Source organism: Macaca fascicularis, chromosome 1 (assembly GCF_037993035.2).
Source record: "Macaca fascicularis isolate 582-1 chromosome 1, T2T-MFA8v1.1".
Lineage (NCBI taxonomy): Eukaryota > Metazoa > Chordata > Mammalia > Primates > Cercopithecidae > Macaca > Macaca fascicularis.
In genome coordinates, this window is record NC_088375.1 from 130674771 (window position 1) to 130682492 (window position 7722).

Below are 7722 nucleotides of genomic sequence, written 5' to 3' on the forward strand. Positions count from 1 at the left end.
AAAGGATCTTAAAAGACATTTCTCCAAAGAGGATAAACAAATGGCCAGTAAACAGATGAAAAAAGATGCTTAACATCACTAGCCATCAGGAAAATGCAAATCAAAACCATATGGGAAGACCATATAGTATGCACTAAGATTACTATAATCAAAGCAACAAAATAATAGCAAGTCTTGGCAAAAATGTGGAAAAATTAAAATCCTCATATGTTGCTTATGGAGGTAAAATGGCACAGCTGCTTTGGAAAACAATCTGGAAATTCCTCAAAACAATAAACATAGAGTTACCATGACTTACTAATTCTAATCTTAGGTATATATTCAAATGAAATAAAAACATACATGCATGCGTACAAAAATTTGTTGACAAATGTTTATAACAACACCATTCACAACAGCCAAAAATTGGAAATAAGCAAAATGTTCATCAATTGAAGAATGGACAAGTAAAAAGTGATATATTCACACAATGAGATATTATTTGCCAATAAAATAAAGTACTGATACATGCTAAAACATGTATGAACCTTAAAAACATTATACTGGCCAGGTGCTGTGACCCAAGCCTGCAATCCCAGCACTTTGGGAGGCCAAAGTGGGCGGATCACCTGAGGTCAGGAGTTTAAGACCAGCCTGACCAACATGGAGAAACCCCGTCTCTACTAAAAATACAAAATTAGACGGGCGTGGTGGCACAGGCCTATAATTCCAGCTACTCAGGAGGCTGAGGCAGGAGAACTGCTTGAACCCAGAAGGCAGAGGTTGCAGTGAGCCGAGATCGCACCATTGCACTCCAGCCTGGGCAACAAGAGCGAAACTCTGTCTCAAAACCAAACAAGAAACAAAACAAAACAAAAAACATTATGCTAAATAAAAGAAGCCGGTCACAAAAGACCACATATTGTGTAATTTCTTATTTAGGAAACATCCAGAATAGGCAAATCTGTAAAGACAGAAGGTGGCTTAGTGGTTACCTAAGGTTTGTGGTGGGGTGAGATTGGAGAAGTGGGTAGTAACTGCTAGTAAGTATGGGGTTTCTTTTTGAGTTGATGAAAACATTTCAAAATTGATTAGCTTGATGATTGTGCAACTCTGTGAATACACTAAAAACCATTAAATTTTACATTTTTAAATGGGTGAATTTTATGGTATATGAGGTTATCCCAAATAAGCTCTTATTAAAAGAAATTTATAAGTATACATTTATTTAATATTTGTTAAAATAATGCAGTGACTAGGTACTTGTTATGGTTTCCTTTCTTTAACTTTTATTTTAGGTTTGAGGGTACATGTGAAGGTTTGTTATATAGGGAAACTTATGTCATGGGGGTTTGTGGTACAGATTATTTCATTACTCAGGTTACTAAGTAATTATTTCATTACTCAGGACACTAAGCCTAGTGTCAGGCCTGGTGTGATGGCTCACGACTGTAATCCCAACACTTTGGGAGGCCAAGGCGGGTGGATCACGAAGTCAGGCGTTCAAGACCAGCCTGGCCAACATGGTGAAACCCCGTTTCTACTAAAACTACAAAAGTTAGCTGGGCGTGGTTGTACGTGCCTGTGATCCCAGCTCCTTGGGAGACTGAGGCAGGACAATCGCTTGAACCCGGGGAGGTGGAGGTTGCAGTGAGCCGAGATTGCACCATTGCAGTCCAGCCTGGGTGACAGAGTGAAACTCCATCTCAGAAAAAAAAAAAAAAAAAAAAAAGACTAGTGTCCATGGTTATTGTTTTTTCTGCTCATCTCTCTCCTCCCACCTTCCATCCTCAAGGACAATCCATGTCTGTTGTTCTCCTCTTTGTGTTCATGAGTTTTCATTATTTGCCTCCCACTTATAAATGAGAAAATATAGTATTTGATTTTTTGTTCCTGAATTAGTTTGATAAGGATAATAATCTCCAGTTCCATCTGTGTTCCCACAAAATATATAATCTTATTTCTTTATGACTACCTACCATTCCATAGTGTATATGTACCACATTTTCTTCATTCAATCTATCATTAATTAACATTAGATTGATTCCATGTCTTTGTTATTGTGAATAGTGCTGCAATGAACATTTCCATGCATGTGCCTTTATGGTAAAATAATTTATATTCTTTTGGGCATATACCCAATAATGGGCTTGCTGGGTCAGTGGTAGTTGTCCTTTTAGCTCTTTGAGGGATCGCGACACTGTTTTCCACAATGGCTACACTAATTTACATTCCCACCAAAGTGTTTCCTTTTCTCCAAAACCTTACCAGCATCCGTTATATTTTGACTTTAATAATAGCCATTCTGACTGGTGTAAGATACCATCTCACAGTGGCTTTAATTTGCATTTCTGTAATAATCGGTGACATTAAACTTTTTTTCATGTTTGTTGGCTGCATGTATGTCTTCATTTGAAAAGTTTATTCACATCTCATGCTAACTTTTCTATGGGTTTTCTTTTTCTTATACATTTAAGATCCTTATAGATACTGAACACTAGACCTTTGTCAGATGCATATCTTGCAAATATTTTCTCCTATTCTGTAAGTTGTCTGTTTACTCTGTTGATAGTTTCCTTTGCTGTGCAGAAGCTCTTAAACTTAATCATATCCCATTTGCCAAGTTTTTCTTTGGTTGCAATTGCTTTTGGTGTCTTTTTTATGAAATCTTTGCCTGTTCATGTGTTCATGGTGGTATTGTCCAGATTTTCTTGCAGGGCTCTTAGTTTTGTTTTAAATTTAAGTCTTTAATCCATCTTGAGTTGATTTTTCTAGATGGCGTAAGGAAGGGATCCAGCTTCAATGTTCTACATATAGCTAGCCAGTTATCTCAGCACCATTTATTGAATAAAGAGTTTTCACTATTGCTTGTTCTTGTCACCTTTGTCAAAGACAGACTAAAGATGATGATGGTTGTAGGTGTGTGGCCTAATTTCTGAGCTCTCTATTCTGTTCCATTGGTCTATGTGCCTGTTTTTGTACCAGCACCATGCTATTTTGGTTACTGTAGCCCTGTAGTATAGTTTGAAATCAGGTAACATGAGGCCTCCAGTTTTGTTCTTTTTGCTTATGATTGCTTTAGCTATTCAGGCTCTTTTTTGGTACTATATGTATTTTAAAATAGTTTTTTTTTTTTTTCTAATTGTGTGAAGAATGTCATTGGTAGGTTGATAGGAATAGCATTGAATGTGCAAATTGCTATGGACAGTGCGGGTATTTTAATTATATTGATTCTTCTTATCCGTGAGCATGGGATGTTTATCCATTTGTCGGTGTCTTGTCTGATTTCTTTGAGCAGTGTTTTGTATTCTCATTGTAGATATCTTTCCCTTCCCTGCTTAGTTGTAGTCATAGGTATTTTATTCTATTTGTGGCAATTGTGAATGGGCTTGCTTTTGTGATTGCGCACTCAGCTTGGTTATTGTTGGTGTATAGGAATGCTAATGATTTTTCTACATTTTGTATCCTGAAACTTTGCTGAAGTTGCGTATTAGCTGAAATAGCTTTTGGGATGAGACTATGAACTTCTCTAGATATAGAATCATGTCATCTGCAAACAGAGATAGTTTGACTTTCTCTCTTCCTGTTTGGATGTCCCTAAGTTATTTCTCTTAACTGATTGCTCTGGCTAGGACTTCCAGTACTATGCTGAATAGGAGTGATGAGAGTTGGCATCCTTGCCTTGTGCTGGTTTTTCGGAGGGAATGCTTCTAGCTTTTGCCCATTCAGTATGTTCGCTGTTGGTTTGTCATAGATCACTGATATGTTTTTGAGGTATGTTTCTTCAATACCTAGTTTATTGAGAGTTTTTAACATGAAGCGATGCTAAATTTTATCAAAAGCCTTTTCTGCATCTATTGAGATAATCATGTAGCTTTTTTCTTTAGTTCTGTTTATAGGATGAATCACATTTATTATTTTGTGTATGTTGAGACAAACTTGTATCCTGTGGATGAAGCCTACTTGACTGTTGTAGATTGGCTTTTTGATGTGCTTATGGATTTCATTTGTCAGTATTTTGTTGAAGACTTTTGCATTGATGTTCATCAAAGTATTTTTCTGAAGTTTTGCATTGATGTTCATCAAAGATACTGGCCTAAAGTTTACCCTTTTCATTGTTTTTCTGCCTGGATTTGGTATCAGGATGATGCTGGCCTCATAGAATGAGTTGCAGAGGAGTCCCTCCTCCTCAACTTTTGGAATAATTTTAGTAGGAAAGGTACCTGCTCTTCTTTGTGTGTATGATAGAATTTGGCTGTGAATTCATCTGGTCCTGGGCGTTTCTTGGTTGGTAGGCTATTTATTACTGCTTCAATTTCTGAGCTCATTATTGGTCTGTTCAGGGAATAAATTCTGTCCTGGTTTAGTCTTGGAAGGGTGTATGCATCCAGGAATTTATCCATCTCTTCCAGGTTTTCTAGTTTGTGTGCATAGAGGTGTTCATAGTAGTTTCTGATGGTTACTTTTATTTCTGTGGGGTCAGTGGTAACATCCCCTTCATCATTTCTAATTGTGTTTCTTTGGATCTTCTCTACTTTCTTCTTTATTAGTCTGGCTAGCACTTAATCTACCTTATTTTGTTAAAAAACAACTCTTGAATTTGTTGCTCTCTTTAATGTTTTTTTCATGTCTTGATTTCCTTCACTTAAGCCCTGATTTGGGTTATTTCTTGTCTTCTGCTAGCTTTGGGATTGATTTGTTCTTGCTTCTCTAATTCTTTTAGTTGTGATATTAGGTTGTTAATTTAATATCTTTCTACTTTTTTAATGTGGGCATTTAGTGCTGTGAATTCTCCTCTTAACACTGTATTAGCTGTGTCCCAGAGATCCTGGCACATTGTATTTTTGTTCTCATTAGTTTCAAAGAACTTCTTGATTTCTGCCTTAATTTCATTATTTACCCAAAAGTCATTCGAGAGTATGTTGTTTAATTTCTATGTAATTGCACAATTTTGCGCAATTTTTCTAGTATAAACTTCTATTTGTATTGCACTGTGGTCTGAGAGTGTGGTGTTATGATGTTGGTTCTTTCGTATTTGCTAGAGCATAGTTTCCTATACAATTATGTGGTGCATTTTAGACCACATTCCACGTGGCAATGAGAAGAATGTATATTCCATTGGTTTTGGGTCAATAGTTACATAGAGGTCTGTCGTATTCATTTGGTCCAATGGTCAGTTCAGGTCCTGAATATCTGTGTTAATTTGCTGCCTCAATGATCTGCCTAATACTGTCAGTGGAGTGTTAAATTCTCCCACTGTTGTCATGCGGGGGTCTATGTCTCTTTGTAGGTCTCTAAGAATTTGCTTTATGAATCTGGGTGTTCCTATTTTGGATGCATATATATGTAGGATAGTTAAATCTTCTTGTTGAATAGAACCTTAACCATTATGCAACGCCCTTCTTTTTCAGTTTTGATCTTTGTTGGTTTGAAATCAATTTTATCCAAAATTAGAATTGCAACCCCTGCTTTTATCTGTTTTCCATTTGCTTGGTAGATTTCCTTCCATTCCTTTATTTTGAGCCTATGGGTGTCATTGCATGTGAGATGGGTCTCTTGAAGACATCATACAATGGTATGGGTCTTGCTTTTTATCCAGCTTGACACTCTGTGCCTTTTAAGTGGGGCATTTAGCCTGTTTACATTCAAAGTTGTTATTCATATGTGTGGATTTGATTCTGTTACTGTGTTTTTAGCTGGTTATTATTCTGTCTTGTTTGTGTGACACAAACAGTGTCACTGGTTTGTGTATTTAAGTGTGCTTTTGTATTAACTGGTAGCAGTCTTTTCTTTATATATGTAGCTATCCTTTCAAGATGTCTTTCAAGGCAGGTCTAGTGGTAACAAACTAAACATTTGCTTATCTGAAAAGGATCTTATTTCTTTTTTTGCTTAGGAAGCTTATTTTGGCTGGATATGACATTCTTGGTTGAAGATTTTTTTCTTTAAGAATGTTGAATGTAGGCCTCCAATCTCTTCTGGCTTATAGGGTTTCAGCTGAGAGCTCCACTGTTAGCCTAGCAGGGTTCCCTTTGTAGGTAACCTGCCATTTTTCTCTATCTGAGTTTATTCTTTCATTTGGATATTGGCAAATCTGATTATGTTTCTTGGGGGCGGTCTTTCTTGTGTAGAATCTTGCAAGAGTTCTCTTAAATCTTTAAACCATCTTGAGTTAATTTTTGTATGTGGTGAAATGTGGGAGTCCAGTTTTATTCTTCTGAATATGGCTATTTATTATGAATAAATAGCACCATTTATTGAATAGTGGGTCTTTTTCTGGTTGCCTATTTTTGTCAACATTGTCAAAGACTAGATGGCTGTAGGTATGTGGCTTTACTTCTGGGCTCTCTATTGTTTCATTGGTCTATATGTGTGTTTTTGTACCAGTACCATTTTGTTTGGGTTAATGTAGTCTTAAAGTGTAGTTTGAAGTCTGGTAATGTCATGTCTCTGGCTTTGTTCTTTTTGATTAGAATTTCCTTGCCTATTAGAGGTCTTTGTTTCATATGAATTTTAGAATAGTTTATTCTAATTTTGTTGACAGATGACCTTTGTAGTTTGATAGGAATAGTATCAAATCTGTGGGTTGCTTTGGACAGTACAGCCATTTTAAAGACATTGATTCTTCCTATCCATGATCATGCAATGTTTTTCCATTTGTGTGTATCATCTATTATTTCTTTGAGCAGTGTTTTGTAGTTCTCATCGTAAAGAGGCTTCATCTCCTTGGTTAGTTGTATTTCTAGGTGATTTTATTTTTTGTGGCTATTGTAAGTGGTATTGCATTCTTGATTTGACTCTCAGCTTGAATGTTACTGATGCATAAAAGTGCTCCTGATTCTTGTACATTGATTTTGTATCCTGAAACTTTGCTGAAGTCGCTTATCAGTTCTAGGAGCCTTTTGTCTGTGTCTTCAAAATTTTTTAAGTACAGAATCATATTGTCAGCAAGGAGGGATAATTTGACTCATTCTTTTTCTATTTGGATGCCTTTTATTTCTTTTCCTTGCCTAATTGCTCTGACTAGAACTTCCAGTACTGTATTGAATAGGAGTGGTGAGAGTGGAGCATCCTTGTCTTGTTCTTGTTATTAAGGGAAATGCTTCCAGGTTTTGCTCATTCAGCATGATGTTGGCTGTGTATTTGTCATAATTAGCTCTTATTTTGAGGCATGTTCTTTCAATACCTAGTTTGTCAATGGTTTTTATAATAAAAGGGTGGTGTATTGTATCAAATGCTACAAAAAGTATTTTTATATAGGCCGAAATAGTTATTTTAACAAGTTAATGTAATTATCTGAATTACTCCATGTTAGATCATACCTAAGAAATCTTATTTGAATTCCTGACTCTACATTTAGTAGATGTGCAATTTATCATAAGTTGTTCAAACTTTCTCAGCTTTTATTTCCTAAAATGAAAAATGGGTCTAGTATTATGTACCTCATTGATAGTATGTCAGAGTTAGGCAAAATATGAAAGTCCCGTGGAGACTGGCACAAAGTAGATAATAAATAGTGACTATCATTATTATTGTTATAATTAGTATTGCCATAATGCAAATAAGTTCATGCAATATACGTTCACATTTCCTACTCAATGTGAATTTTTTTTTTTTCTGTAAGAGCAACGGTTAAAGTTACAGCCACCTAAGCCCAAAGTATAACTTAATTTTTTAATTTGAGAAAAGTAGTCAAATTGTCATATTTTCTAAGAGTCACTCCTTATCACACACACACACACG